Raw genomic sequence first — 15,956 nt, forward strand, 5'->3', positions numbered from 1 at the left:
TAAAGAATTACTCAAAGGTGTTCTTCCAGAGAGGAAAGCCCTAGGGCCTGGGTGTTTCTATACCTACTTCCTGATCGGGAATTCCAGTTATTAATGGATAAAACTGCTTTTTGTGTGCCATTCACATTGGTCTTTTTAACATTGCTTTGAGCTTACTGTTTATTATACTGGGGATTTTTTTTCCAAAAATGAGTGCAATTTTCCCTAAATTCATGTATACAAAAACAAGGGAAGTTGCTTGAGGGCTGACTCAAATTGTTCTACTTAAAAACACTCTTAAAATATATATAGCAAAGTTATGCTAATACCATAGTTTTATTTTTCTTTTTTTTTTTTGAAAGTTCAAGACAAGTCCTTTATAAAGACCATAACAGTGAAGACTGGTGCGCTTCAAAAAAATCACTATAAATTCAATTTTTAATTGTATTTCACATATACAGACATAAAGTTTGGAGAAATACAACAATGAGAACTAAATTCTTTGGGTATTCACTACACTTCACACTGTTCACTGCCACTGTACATTGTACAAAAGAAAATGGTTTCATAACTTAGTTGATTCAAAAGTAGATGCCAATGTTTCATGTTTTTGTTTAAAAAGTAATTTTATATAATTAAAATTTTTATACAAAAAACACAGGTTGCTGGGTAGCTTTTGATGCATCAAGTTGGCTCAGGCCCCACTTGAAGGCTGCTAATTACTGGGATAGTTTTCCATTGCAGCCAAACAAATTCTCACAAACTCAGGACCAGGTCCTCTTCTTGAATTCACTTCTCATCTCTTATCTGGCTTGTTCAGTTGTAGGATTGAGGTTCCTTGCTGACTGGTGGCCAGGTGTTACTCAGTCCCAGAGGGCAGTCTAATCCCTGTACATTGTCCTCTTCATCTTCAAGGACAGCAAATGGTGTTGAATCTTCTGCTGCTTTTCTTTCTAACGTCCTCTTCTGCTACCAGCTGATGAAAACTCACTGAGGGCTCTTGTTAGGTTAAGTCTACCCAGATAATGTGAAATGCCGGGCTGGATGAAACACAAGCTGGAATCAAGATTGCCAGGAAAAATATTAATAACCTCAGATATGCAGTTAACACTACCTTTATAGCAGAAAGTGAAGAACTGAAGAGCTGCTTCATGAAAGTGAAAGAGGAGAGTGAAAAAATTGGCTTAAAACTCAACATTCAGAAACTAAGATCATGGCATCCAGTCCCATCACTTCATGGCAAATAGATGGGGAAACAATGGAAACAGTGACAGGCTTTATTTTCTTCCTCTCTAAAATCACTGCAGGTGCTGACTGCAGCCATGAAATTAAAAGACACTTGCTCCTTGGAAGAAAAGCTATGACCAACCTAGACAGCATATTAAAAAGCAGAGACATTACTTTGCCAACAAAGGTCCGTCTAGTCAAAACAATGGTTTTCCCATTAGTCGTAAGGATGTAAGAGTTGGGCTATAAAGAAGGCTGGACACCAAAGAATTGATGCTTTCAAATTGTGGTGCTGGAGAAGACTCTTCAGAGTTCCTTGGACTTGCAAGGAGATCAAACCAGTCAATCCTAAAGGCAATCAACCCTGAATATTCATTGGAAGGGCTGATGCTGAAGCTGAAACTCCAATATTTTGGTCACCTGATGCAAAGAACTAACTCATTGGAATAGACACTGATGCTGGGAAAGATTGAAGGTGGGAGGAGAAGGGGTAGAGGATGAGATGGTTGGATGGCATCACCAACTCGATGGACATGAGTTTGAGCAAGCTCTGGGAGTTGGTGATGGACAGGGAAGCCTGGCATGCTGCAGTCCATGGGGTCACAAAGAGTTGGACACAACTGAGCGACTGAACTAAACTGAACCCAGATAATCTCCCTCCATTAAGTACAGTTATCAACCTTAATTACATCCACAAGATCACGTCTACCAGGAAATGTAAGGTAGTCATGACAGTAAAACCAGGAATGGAAGGTCCTGGGGCCATCTTGGGACTCTGCCCCTCAGGCCCATGTAAAGGACTGAGCAGAATGTTGGAGTGACATGTGCTGTCTCCCACCCACTGGCTTCCTTTTTGATGCTTGGGGACCAAATAAAAGCAATTTTTCCTTGATTCCTGGAGGGACTGATTATGAATCTATCTACATAGGTCCAAGAAACTTTGCTTAGTGAGCAGACCCTGTATTTGTGGGGGGTTATCAGATCCTCCTGCAGACAAATGTGAGGATATGGCAGTCAGGGCCTTTGAAATGAAGACCCCCACCCCACCTATCAACCTGCAGGACATCATCTGCTGAGTGAACACTGAACACCAGTGGGTAGAGGCACTTGTACCAAACCTTGACCAGTTGTTGGTGCCAAATGGAAGGGAAATCTGCCTCTGCAGCACTTCCTCCCCAGTGCTCTTCCTGATAGGGAGTCCCTATGACTTTGTGGGAATGGGGAAGTACACGCACATAACACATCGGTTCCTCCCAGATACTCAAGTGCAGATGCAGCAGCAGCACAGCGACTTGGCCCAGACACCATGCAGCCGAGTTTGTGTTAGCTTCCCCTTCCCTATGAGGTCCCTGCCCAAACCTCATCAGTTGAATTCAAGTGCCCTTCTCCCTCCAGGGCCAGGTATGATGGTCATGTGGGTGCCTGTATGCAACACAGCCAGGACAGGATGAGGCACTCCCCACACTCCCACTGAAGTTCCCCAGCATGTTAGACGGTTGTACTTGATGACACCCATCCCATCTCTAATCATTGCTTTCCTTAAAGCAGCTGAGGGCTGGGGGGATCAGAGGAGAGCTGCTGTGGGCTGGTAAGCAACCACATTTATTTTCAGTTTCAAGTGGCTCCTGTTCAGACTCAAGCTTCCTTTGATTTCAGCTCACCCCAAATTCTATGTCCTCGTTGCTGGCACCATTTATGTTTGCTCTGGGAACCCTTTGACTTGGCAGCCAAGCCCCATTGCCTTCTGGCTGGGTTTATAGGGCCTGATATCCTCCCTTCCTTCCCTGCCTGGAGGAGAGTGGGCAGTGGCCAGTGCACCAGTTGGAAGGCTTCTTCAGTTCTTGCCTCTCAGCCTCTAAACATTCATACGCCCCACCAGTCACTACCTTGCAAGAGCATTCACGTCCCAATCCCAGAAAGTCTTCATATCCCAACCCTCGGAACTTTGTTCCTCTTCCAGAAAGCCATGAGAATCCTGTCTTCTCTTCAAAACTGTCAAGATCTGTGGAGGGTCTGAGATTTTACCCTGCTGACAAGCCAACAAGTTAGCGTGTAACTGTACAACATTGTACTTACAGGTGACAATACTGTATCGTACACTTAAAAACTACTGAGTGTACATCTCATGTTGTGTTCCTACCACAATAAAATAAAAACTGTAAAGAACCCAAAGAAAAGAACGAAGAGGAGGAGGAGGATGAGACAACAAAAAAAAATCCTTCCCAAGGTCTCTATCCTCTTCATTTTTTAATCAGGGAAATAGAGGCATGATGGTTATGAAGGTGGGCTCTAGAGACACAACTCCTGGGTTTGGATCCTAGGTTTTTTCATCTTGTCTAGCTGTGTGACCTTGGTTACTTAACCAAGTTAAGTAACCAAGTTACTTAACAGCTCTGACTCCATTTCCCCAGCTATAAAATGGGGATAATAGTATTTTATAGGGCTGCTATGAAGATTAAAGATGTCAACCCATGTAAAGACACTTAGACCCTGGCAATCAATAAATTATTACTGCATGAGATGCTGAATAAATTGTTAAAACAATGACCCATACAGAATGTGTAAACTAATTAATGTTTGTTCCTAAAGGAACAGAACATTTGTACAAGACTTTTTCTCTCATTTATTTTCATCTACTGACCAAATGGCAGTTATGGTGGATGTCCATGTTCTTCTTTACAAGAAGGAATGGGCTTGGATTGATTGATGCCTGCTGTGTGCTCAGCACAGTGTCAACAGTTTTACATAAATTGATTGTTTTATCCTGTTCTCACAACAAGGCAGCAAACTGGGCATTTTGCCCCCGTTTTTCCTAAGAATGAAATTTGGCCCAAGGTTGAGTACTTTGTTCCAAATCACAGCGCCCAGCAGGTCTGGATATGAATTCAGGTCTGTCTGATGGCAGCACACAGTGTATTGATGCAGGTGTCCACAGCTGCTCTGGAGGCAGCCACCTCATTTCCTGGAGCCACGGGAGAGAACAGAGATCGTTATATATAGTTGAAGGGGTGCAGTGCTAGGAAGGGGTGCAGTGCCAGTTGAAGGAGTTACTCATCAATTGTCCCAGACTTCGTGGGTGTTTGTCTAGGTGTAATACTCCAGGTGGCCATGTTTTTGCTTTGATCGTTAACTGACCTGTCCTACAAGAAAGTAAATTAGAAAAAAATAAATGTGTTGGGACTTGAAGGATAAATTAATATAGATGCCTCAGAAAAAATGGGATAGGGCAATTAAGTTTGTAACTTGGGGACACATAATGACCAAAAAAGGCACTATCGCTAGTGCTGAACTTTATTCAAATGTTGACTAAACTACCATTTAGTGAAACCCACCTGTTCTCAAAAAGATAGGTCACAGAAAGATGAACTCCCCAGGTCGGTAAGTGCCCAATATGATACTGGAGATCAGTGGAGCACGAACTCCAGAAAGAATGAAGAGATGGAGTCAAAGCAAAAACAACACCCACTTATGGATGTGACTGGTGATGGAAGTAAAATCCAATGCTGTAAAGACCAAATTGCATAGGAACCTGGAATGTTAGGTCCATGAATCAAGGCAAATTGGAAGTGGTCAAACAGGAGATAGCAAGAGTGAGCATCGACATTCTAGGAATCCATGAACTAAAATGGACTGGAATGGGTGAATTTAACTCAGACCATTATATCTACTACTGTGGGCAGGAATCCCTTAGAAGAAATGGAATAGCCATCATGGTCACCAAAAGAGTTTGAAATGTTGTACTTCGGTACAATCTCAAAAACGACAGAATGCACTCTGTTTCCAAGGCAAATCATTCAATGTCACAGTAATCCAAGTCTATGCCCCAACCAGTAATGCTCAAGAAGCTGAAGTTGACCAGTTCTATGAAGACCTACAAGGCCTTCTAGAACTAACACCAAAAAAAAAAAAAAGATGTCTTTTTCATTATAGGGGACTGGAATGCAAAAGTAGGAAGTCAAGAAAAACCTGAGGTAACCGGCAAATTTGGCCTTGAAGTACAGAATGAAGCAGGGCAAAGGCTAACAGAGTTTTCCCAAGAGAATGCACTGGTCATAGCAAACACCCTCTTCCAACAACACAAGAGAAGACTCTACACATGGACATCACTAAATGGTCAATACCAAAATCAGATTGATTATATTCTTTGCAGCCAAAGATAGAGAAGCTCTATACAGTCAGCAAAAACAAGACCAGGAGCTGACTGTGACTCAGATCATGAACTCCTTATTTCCAAATTTTGACTTAAATTGAAAAAAGTAGGGAAAACCACTAAACCACTCAGGTATGACCTAAATCAAATCCCTTACTACTATACAGTGAAAGAGACAAGTAGATTCAAGGGATTAGATCTGATAGGCAGAGTGCCTGAAGAACTATGGACGAAGATTCATGACGTTGTACAGGAGGCAGGGATCAAGACCATCCCCAAGAAAAAGAAATGTAAAAAGGCAAAATGGTTTTCTGATGAGGCCTTACAAACAGCTATGAACTGGGATAACCCAGAGGGATGGTATGGGGAGGGAGGTGGGAGAGGGGTTCAGGATGGGGAACACGTGTACACCCATGGTGGATTCATGCTGATGTATGGCAAAATCAATACAGTGTTGTAAAGTAACTAGCCTCCAATTAAATAAATTCATATTTTTAAAAAAACAGCTATGAACAGAGAAGTGAAAGGCAAAGGAGAAAAGGAAAGATATACCTATTTGAATGCAGAGTTCCAAAGAATAGCAAGGAGAGATAAGAAAGCTTTCTTCAGTGATCAATGCAAAGAAATAGAGGAGAACAATAGAATGAGAAAGACCTAGAGATCTCTGCAAGAAAATTAGAGATACCAAGGGAACATTTCATGCAAAGATGGGCTCGATAAAGGACAGAAATGGTATGGACCTAACAGAAGCAGAAGATATTAAGAAGAGATGGCAAGAATACACAGAAGAACTATACAAAAAAGAGCTTCACGACCCAGATAATCACGATGGTGTGATCACTGACCTAGAGCCAGACATCCTGGAATGTGAAGTCAAGTGGGACTTAGGAAGCATCACTATGAACAAAGCTAGTGGAGATGATGGAATTCCAGTTGAGCTATTTCAAACCCTAAAAGATGATGCTGTGAAAGTGCTGCACTCAATATGCCAGCAAATTTGGAAAACTCAGCAGTGGCCACAGGACTGGAAAAGGTCAGTTTTCATTCCAGTCCCAAAGAAAGGCAATACCAAAGAATGCTCAAACTATCGCACAATTGCATTCATCTCACGTGCTAGCAAAGTAATGCTCAAAATTCTCCAAGTCAGGCTTTAGCAGTACATGAACTGTGAACTTCCAGATGTTCAAGCTGGATTTAGAAAAGGCAGAGGAACCAGAGATGAAATTGCCAATATCCGCTGGATCATGGAAAAAGCAAGAGAGTTCCAAAAAAAAATCTACTTCTGCTTTATTGACTATGCCAAAGCCTTTGACTGTGTGGTTCACAACAAACTGTGGAAAATTCTTCAAGAGATGGGAATACCAGACCACCTGACCTGCATCTTGAGAAATCTGTATGCAGGTCAAGAAGCAACAGTTAGAACTGGACATGGATGAATAGACTGGTTCCAAATCGGGAAAGGACTATGTCAAGGCTGTATATTGTCACCCTGCTTATTTAACTTGTATGCAGAGTACATCATGAGAAATGCTGGACTGGATGAAGCACAAGCTGGAATCCAGATTGCTGGGAGAAATATCAATATTTCTCAGATATGCAGATGACACCACTCTTATGGCAGAAAGTGAAGAACTAAAGAGCCTCTTGATGAAAGGGAAAAAGGAGAGTGAAAAAGTTGACTTAAAACTCAACATTCAGAAAACGAAGATCATGGCATCTGGTCCCATCACTTCATGGGAAATAGATGGGAAAACAGTGGAAACAGTGACAGACTTTATTTTTGGGGGCTTCCAAATCACTGCAGATGGTGACTGCATCATGAAATTAAAAGACACTTGCTCCTTGGAGAAAAAGTTATGACCAATCTAGACAGCTTATTAAAAAGCAGAGAGATTACTTTACCAACAGAGGTCTGTCTAGTCAAAGCTCTGTTTTTTCCAGTAGTCATGTATGGATGTGAGAGTTGGACCATAAAGAAAGCTGAGCGCCGAAGAATTGATGCTTTTGAACTGTGGTGTAGGAGAAGACTCTTGAGAGTCCCTTAGACAGCAAGGAGATCCAACCAGTCCATCCTAAAGGAAATCAGTCCTGAAGGACTGATGCTGAAGCTGAAACTCCAATACTTTGGCCACCTGATGTGAAGAACTGACTCACCGGAAAAGATCCTGATGCTGGGAAAGACTGAAGGTGAGAGGAGAAGGGGACGACAGAGGATGAGATGGTTGGATGGCATTACCAACTCAAATGGACATGAGTTTGATTAAATTCCATGAGTTGGTAATGGACAGGGAGACCTGGTGTGCTGCAGTCCATGGGGTCGCAAAGAGTCGGAGACGACTTAGGGACTGAACTTAACTGAACTGAACCTATTCTCTGCCATTTGGGACATATAATGGAGGTTTATGGAGACACTGTTTTAAATGTTCAGTAATAAAAGCAACCATCCACAGTTAGAAAAGTAAATCAAAAGAAAAAGTCTTCTTTTGCTGTAGAACTATCTGTTATACTAAGGGATTCTGGATATATTTCATTTATTAGCTTCTGTAACTTTTACACGCTATTTTCACTTTGTGGTAAGGGAAAAATGGGATAAGAACAAGATGATCTTTCCATTTTGTCCTAAAAGAGAAAACAGGAAGAATGAGCACTGCCTTCTTTTGGTTACACAATACAGTAATCTTACATTGTTAACAGTGAACATCTGGCAGAATGTGTTGTCATCACCAAATGAGCAGAGACAACTTACCTGGCCTGAGTCAAGTTCTAGACTTCTTCCTCATAATATCTTTCTCCTGCAAAGTAATCACAGGGGTTCCAAACTCAGATCTGTCTTTTAATCATAGAGATACAGTGCTGGTGGGTTGTTTAAGTTCTTTTGCAGACAGCTGACAGCGCTGATCATATTTAATCATTCTAAAGCATTCAGAGCGGATGAAAATGAAAGAGACTCAGAGAATTTTGTGTTTAGTCTTTAGAGCCAATTTCACAATTGCCCCAGGGCCAAGAACTTGAGAGTGAGGCTGGGCTTCCTTAGATGAAGAATGCTGTGGCCGGAGGAGGCGAGGCGGAATGGGGCCCATGTCCCCCTGCATGGCTTCATCTACACCAAGCAAGGGAGGAAGAATAGGAGGTCTGGGCTCAAAATTGGCACATTCTGGGAGTGTCCTGTGTTCTAGGGAAACTGTGCTACATTTAGAAGGAAGCCTTGAGAAGTTTACCAGTAAGTCCTGTCTGGGCCGGCCTCTCTGCATTAGCTGCAGGAATACCACGGTCACCAGTGGGGTATGATATGTGTTGCATTAACAATGGTCCTGAAGAAAAGACTCAGTGAGTAGGTGGAGGGTATATATATATTTTTTTAATTGAAGTATAGTTGATTTACATGTTGTGAACATGGTAAGGTGTACAGCAAAGTGATTCAGTTATATATATGTTGCTGTTTAGTTACTACGTCTTGTCTGACCGTGTGGACCATAGCCTGCTGGGCTTCTCTGTCCATGGGATTTCCCAGGTAAGAACACTGGAATGGGTTGCCATTTCCTTCTCCAGGGGATCTTCCGGACCCAAGGATTGAACCTGGGTCTCCTGCTTGGCAGACAGATTCTTTGCTACTGAGCCACCTGGGAAGTCCTATATATATATAAATTCAGGTTATGTATATATTCAGTTTTATGTATATGTTCTTTTTCGGATTCTTTTCCAGTATGGTTTATTACAAGATATTGAGACTAGTTCCCTTTGCTATGCAGTAGGTCCTTGTTCATCTTATTTTATATTTAGTAGTATATATCTGTTATTTCCAAACTCCTGGTTCATCCCTCCCACCTTCCCCTTTGTAATCATAAGTTTGTTTTCTATGTCTGTGCGTCTTGTTTCTGTTTTGTAAATAAGTTCATTTGTATCATTTTTTAGATTCCATATAAAAGTGGTATCATATGATATTTATCTTACTGTTTAAGTAATCTTAAACATAAGATTTGGAGAAGGCAATGGCACCCTACTCCAGTACTCTTGCCTGGAAAATCCCATGGATGGAGGAGCCTGGTAGGCTGCAGTCCATGGGGTCGCTAGGAGTCAGACACGACTGAGCGATTTCACTTTGACTTTTCACTTTCATGCGTTGGAGGAGGAAATGACAACCCACTCCAGTGTTCTTGCCTGGAGAATCCCATGGACAGAGGAGCCTGGTGGGCTGCCGTCTATGGGGTCGCACAGAGTTGGACACAACTGAAGCGACTTAGCAGCAGCAGCAGCAGCAGCAAACATAAGATTACTTATGGTAATCTCTAGGTCCATCCATGTTGCTGCGAATGGATGACAGTATTCCATTCTTTCTATGACTGAGTAATATTCCTTTTTATGAATATACCACATCTTATCCATTCATATGTTAGTGGGCACTTAGGTTGTTTCCATGTCTTGGCAATTGTAAATAATGCTGCTGTGAACATTGGGGTGCATGGATCTTTCCAAATTAGAGTTTTCATCTTTTCCAGATATGTGTCCAGGAGTGGGATTGCTGGATCATATGGCATCTCTATTTTAAATTTTTAAAGGAAATCCCATACTGTTCTCTATAGTGGCTGCACCAATTAACATTCCCACCAAGAGCGTAGGAGCGTTCCCTCTTCTCCATACCCTCTCTAGCATTTGTTAGTTTTAGACTTTTTTTGGTAAACTTTTTAATGATGGCTATTCTGACTGGTGTGAGATGAGTCAGTCAGTCCAGTTTAGTTGCTCAGTCGTGTCCGACTCTGCAACCCCATGGACTACAGCATACCAGGCTTCTCTGACCATCACCAACTCCCAGAGCTTGCTCATACTCATGTCCATTGAGTCAGTGATGCCATCCAACCATCTGATCCTCTGTCATCCCCTTCTGCTCCCACCTTCAGTCTTTTCCACGGAGATGAGTAGAAAGTACATATCTTTAAGAAGAGACTGGGATTTGAAGACGAAAGATGTTTGGAAAGGAAATATCCCCTTAGATTGTGTGTGGATCCAGAGAGGAAAAGTTCATCTGGGAAGCAGGAAACAGAATGTAAAACCCAGATGAGAATTTTAGGGATATTTGGAATAAAAAGGTATTTGGCAGCTTCCATGGTTTAACCACCTCTTTTGCAGGAGATCTGATTCAAAGGCTGTTTGCAATTACTGTGTTTTTTTGTTGTATGACATGATAGCAAGAGAAGATGGAAATAATTAGAACTTAATTTGGATGCCAGAGTTCCAGATTTCAGATTGGAACGTCATGCCTGTCCTTCAGTATGAACACCTGGAAGAGTGCATAAGAGGGGTAAGTAAGAAATGTTGAAAGCCGTGTGTGGGAGGAGACGTTTTTCTAACTAGGCTGATGCCAAATGAGAAACAGAAGCACCCACGTTGTAGAAGTCAGAGCTCCCTACTTTGTGTCAAAGTGGCTGCTGAGATCTCCACATTTCATCATGTGTCCATTTTCTTATCTCTTTTGGATGGCATTGTGTTCAGAGGGATAAAGATAAGCACTGGATTTAATATTTCCTTCTTTCTTGGGGGAAATAACATGAGACCGGACAACCCGGATCGCCATTGGCCTACTTCCGTATCATTTGTCATGGCGCCATTCTGACCCGCCCCTTCATTCCTTTAAGAACAGATTTTGACCAGCAGGAGACCCAGGACAGACACCTGAGGAAATCCCTGGGGGAAAAGGACTTTTCCCCTCCCTCCCTCCCACAAGTTGTTATGATGTTGATTCATCCGTGAGCTCTTTGAGTTGATGGTTCTAGAAGCACTGGCATGCTTGCCCTCCCTTTTCAATGTTGAAATCAACTTAAAAGGATGCACTCCAATAGGGGACGAGAGATTGCACTGCACAGAGTATAAAGGTTAGAGTTGCAGTTCCACAGGAATTTGGTGTGTTTCTAAGTTAATGCTTTGCATCTTTGAGAGACTGACCTGTGTTTCCTTAGCTGCTCAGCGGCTTTCCAGGGCCCTGTGCTCCCTAGCGCCTGCTGTGGGTGTCTTCTGGCCGGGGCCTCTGAGCCAGATCCACAGAGGGAGGGGGGCTCCCCAGTAATGATGCGAGTGGGGAGGCTCAGCACTCCAGCAGCCTCACCAGTCTTCAATTTCTTAAAAATAAGTGCAAATGGATTTTGTTTGTAAAAGTAAAAGTCTCGCGTTTTTCGTGGCCTGGTGACTCGTCCCTCCCTAGACAAAAGGGAGCAAGGATTCCCTTGGTTTTCAGCAGCCATTATCTGCCACCTTTATTCTGAAAATGATCTTTCCACCTGTCCTTTCGTTTACTCAGTCCTGAGAACTGTAGAATGGGCTCCCGTTTACAACATGAGGGAGGAAAGGAACACCGTGTAGATGAACTGAACACTTGCCCAAGCCCTTCCACTCCTCGGGATCAGTTTTGTTCGCTTGCCCCATCAAGTGTTCCATTCAGGAGCAGGTCTCCACAAGGAGACTGGTCCCTCCCTGCCGGCCGGTCCACCTACCCTGACAGCTTTCCTGCTTCACCCCGTGCTACCCCTCCACCTGAGTGGGGCTCCCATAGCTCCTCTGAGAGGCACAGTCTGCCCACAGGTGTGAAAGACTGAGACTCACCCAACTCAGACTCTGACTAGCTGCCCTGCTCCTGTTTCCTAGAGGCTGGCAAAAGACAAGACTCTGGGGTCAAAGACCATGGACTTTGGTGCTGACAGCCCAGCACACAACATCCCCCCTTTGCATGAGTTCCGTTTGCCCCCGTGTAGCACAGAGATGACACCAGCACGTGCAGGAGAGGGACCGGAGTCGAGTGCCCTGCACGTGACCAGGCAGCAAGCAGTTCCTGCCCCCTTGCAGTGACCTGCTTCATTCAGGGGACAGATCCGCCTGTCAGGCGCCCTCAGCAGAAGCTTGCCGGGTGTCCAGGGCCCACGACGGGCTGCCTGTCCCAGCCGGGCCTGAGGACGTCATCATGCCGGCTTCCCTCCAGAATGACGTCATGCTAAAGCCTGCAGCACCAAGTGCTGGAAGCCCGGCTGGCTCATGAAGCCCCACGGCATGTTGAGTTCTTACTGAAGGAAGATGGGACGGTGGGACGTCCATCTGTCTCCCTATGTTTAAACAGAAGCACTCCAAACCCCGCCCCCTCAACCCTGCCCTGGTTTCAGTTCCCACCAGACTGTTACATAAACCCTCAGTTCCTGTTCAATGGTAATACTAAAACAGAAACAGCACTTCCTCTCCAATGTGATGGAGAATTCAGCATGAGAAAAGGAAGATATGTACAATATAAAACTCGACCCCAGTATTCCTGAAACTAGACTTCTTGGTTGTGTTCACAGCTGGGGTTGCTCTCCATCCTACCCCCTCTTCCCTTCTGGCCTTAGCGCCCCAAGGGACAGATGGAAGCCTGCCCACATGCCTTCCCCTGGAGCCCGGGTGCTTCTTGCTAGGTGATTAAGTGGCCTACTCCATGTTCTGTGGCTACAGCCTTTACCTTATCACACTGATTCTCAATCCAGCAGCTGGAGGGGTCCTTGCTGAAAAAGGATGCAAAGTCAGATCCTATCACTTTCTGCTCAAAACCTCCCACTAACTCTGAACACAGCCAGACTAAAAGGACCAGCCTGGTTCCACACAGCCTGCCTCTCTGATCTGACCCTGACCCCCTCCTCACTGCCTCCACTCCCACTCCCATCACTCTGGCTTCCTGGACCCACCGCCCAGGGCCCTCGAGCTACTGCTGCTCTGCCTGGTACTCCCTGACCCCAGATGCCAAAGGGTTCCCCTCTGCTTCCTTTCAGGCCACCCTGACCCCAGCCCCCTGCTGCATGTTCATCTGTGGCACTTGTCACCATTAGACACGCAACAGACATTTCCTTCCCTCCTCCCTCTGTTCCAGGAGCCCAGGACACTGCAGCCACACAGCGACTCCCAGTGACTATTGTTAGAGCCATTAACTCAGCAGTGCTTTGTGTACTTAATTGAAGTTAAGCATCTTTTAAACTTCACTGAATATCTTCTCATTATGCCAAACTCTCCTCTAATTATTACCATTGGGAATATATTTCACAGAATTGTATGTACCTACACACCTTTTAAAAATTGCTACCTTTTCATGGACTTTTCATCGTTGCATCTGCGCGTACCTCTCTGGTGCCCAGTCTATATATGACTTTCTCACCCTCCTTTGTTCACCCTGTTTCTCTGCTTTTTCTGGTGATTTGTCTTCCTTCAAACAGCAGAGGTTCAAATAAGCCATCAAATATGGAGGCTTTCCCTGCAGACCTGGGGTCAGAGTCAGTTTTTGTCATCATTTTCCCTCGGTATCTCTCAAGGCTCCCTCTGCCTCCTCTTGTCTTCCGTTCCCAGAGGTTGCGTGTTTCTGTTGGTTTTGAGTTGGCAGGACGGGGAACATAGGTCATGTGGGCAGCTTACGATTTCTTCTCCCAAAGGTCACAGAACTCCATCCACGTGCCTCTCCCACTGTTACCATCACTTTCGTCGACCTTCCTTCTCCCCTCTCCCCACAGATCATGGGAGGCAGGACTCTTAAAAGAAAAACCTGCTTCAGGTTTACAAAAAACAAGAGCTAATAGCTACTGCACGTTGAGTCCTGACCATGTGGCAAGCTTTCTGCACACACGCATCTTGTCTCCGCCACACACCATGGGCTTGGTCCCAAGGCCACCTCTGGCTGGGCAGGCTGAGCGCCTTGTCTGAGGGACCTGAGTACTGGGTGGAAGAACAATTGTTTTTCTTCCTTTCAAGAGTAAAAATTTTGCTTTTGAAGAACTTCATATGGACATTTTAAAGAGAGTCCCATACGAAAGCAAAAACGTCACCCTCTTCTCATCCCAGGAATAAATTTAAAAGGCAAAATATTTCTTTTTAAAACAGCATTTGAATGTTTGGCACTAGCATTCAAAATCTAAGAAAGGGGGGGAAAAGCATTTTTATATTTTAGGTTTCTTTGGTTGGGGTTCTTCCCCATGGGGTCATGATAATAATATTTCATCTTTCAATTCGTATTACCAAAACAGTCAAAATCAGGGGGAAAGTACCACCTAGCAGTTTTTGGAACCAAAGAAGTCCCTAACATCTTCCTTCCAGGCATCCCAGGATCTCAGCTTGTGAGAAAACTGGCTGACATGTTCCTTCTGTAGTTGACTATTCGTAAGGAATAATCACAAATGCTGTAAAGTCAATGACGTGGACAGTTATTCTTCCTCTTTACTGTTTGGATGTTTCTTTGGCATTGCTAAGCTCATGGTCTGCTCTGTGCCTTGTTTTAGTTTTTGGAACCATCCTAACATTCTTTAGGGCTCTTGCTGATGGTGGAGATGCCTGGGGGCCTGGTGTTACTAAACCCTGGTCCATCTACCCTGTGACTCTGGTCAGGGAAGCTGATGGCAGCTGCCTGAAAAACCCTGTGTTGAGACTGGCCGTGTTTGGTCCTTGTCCTCGAAGGAAAGTGCCTTTCCTAGTCCCTAGGGTTTTGGTCTCGGGGGACCCCACTGCGTCTGGTTCAGGTTGACCATTGGGAAAGCTCCTCAGACATGGTCCCAGGAAGGTCAGATGGGCTCACCCATGAGCCTAGTGGTGAGACTCACAGGCCATGTAGGACCTGCCTCCCTCTACCCTCCACTCAGCCCAGGACTTAGCTTTCTAACATCCCAACAGGCCCCTGAGGACAGCAGGTGTACCGGCTCCTGCCCTGGTGCCTGGGCTCTCCACCAGAGCAAGGCCTCAAGGCTCCTTTCCTGGGAATCAAGCCGGCTGGAGCCTGAACTGACTGTGACACATCCTTCTCCCTTAACCAACCCTTCCCAGATGTGGCTGCACCTCTGGCTCTTGGAAAGCATAGGCTGCCCTGTTTTCTCCCTCTGCCCTTCCAGTTTGTCCAGAACATTCATCCCAGGCCTCTGAATCTCGGCTCCTCTTCGCCAGATTGTCTGCTGGCATCTGGGGCCATGAGGGCCTAGTGACCACAGTGGCAGGTGCTGCTATTGGGGAACCCGCTTGCCTTGCACGTGAGCACCAGCAGCAGCTGCTACTTCCTGTGTGAAAGCTCAGCCCCGAGGAGACTCTCCACCAAGTCAGAGAATCCGGCCAGGGGACTTTTCTAGCTGTGAGCTCATCTGCACAACAAAGATGACTAGACCAGGGGCGCCCGGACCCCTCCCAGCCCAGTAATGGGTTCTGCCCCGGCTCTCTCTGAGAATTCATCTGTGGGCCCCGCAGGAGGACTGTCCCACAGAAGAGACTCCACCAGAACCAACAGAGTTTCACACTCAAGTCTTTGATATCCTGTGCTCACGATTTTGTCAATGTTGAGTACACCCTATATTACTGTATTTTTTCTTTGAATCAGCTCAGCTTTTCACTGTTAATATTTCTCTGTTGTCTCAAACTCTGTCATTTCCATGATTGATGATCTGAGGTGCTAGTTATATCTTTTCAAATACACACTAACTAAACACCTAATTCTGAGAACTGGAGTCCACCTGTGTCAATATAATGTTGTTCAGCTGCTCAGTTGTGTCCAACTCTGCGACCCCGTGGACTACAGCACACCAGGCTTCCCTGTCCTTCACAATCTCCCAGAGTTTACTCAAACTCATGT

At 44.7% G+C, this 15,956-nt stretch overlaps 1 long non-coding RNA gene across 2 annotated transcripts in view; it reads left to right on the forward strand.

Moving 5' to 3' along the window:
* Positions 1 to 15,956, forward strand: part of LOC138985428 (uncharacterized) — a 46,096-nt gene that overhangs the window by 13,777 nt on the left and 16,363 nt on the right. Inside the window, exons 2-3 of one of the 2 annotated variants that reach the window (XR_011462486.1) lie at positions 8,801 to 8,867; positions 10,540 to 10,652. This is a non-coding gene — a long non-coding RNA (uncharacterized lncRNA). The remainder of the gene's footprint in view (positions 1 to 8,800; positions 8,868 to 10,539; positions 10,653 to 15,956) is intronic. The other variant, XR_011462487.1, reaches the window with a different exon arrangement.

This window comes from Bos mutus, chromosome 24 (genome assembly GCF_027580195.1).
Source record: "Bos mutus isolate GX-2022 chromosome 24, NWIPB_WYAK_1.1, whole genome shotgun sequence".
NCBI lineage: Eukaryota > Metazoa > Chordata > Mammalia > Artiodactyla > Bovidae > Bos > Bos mutus.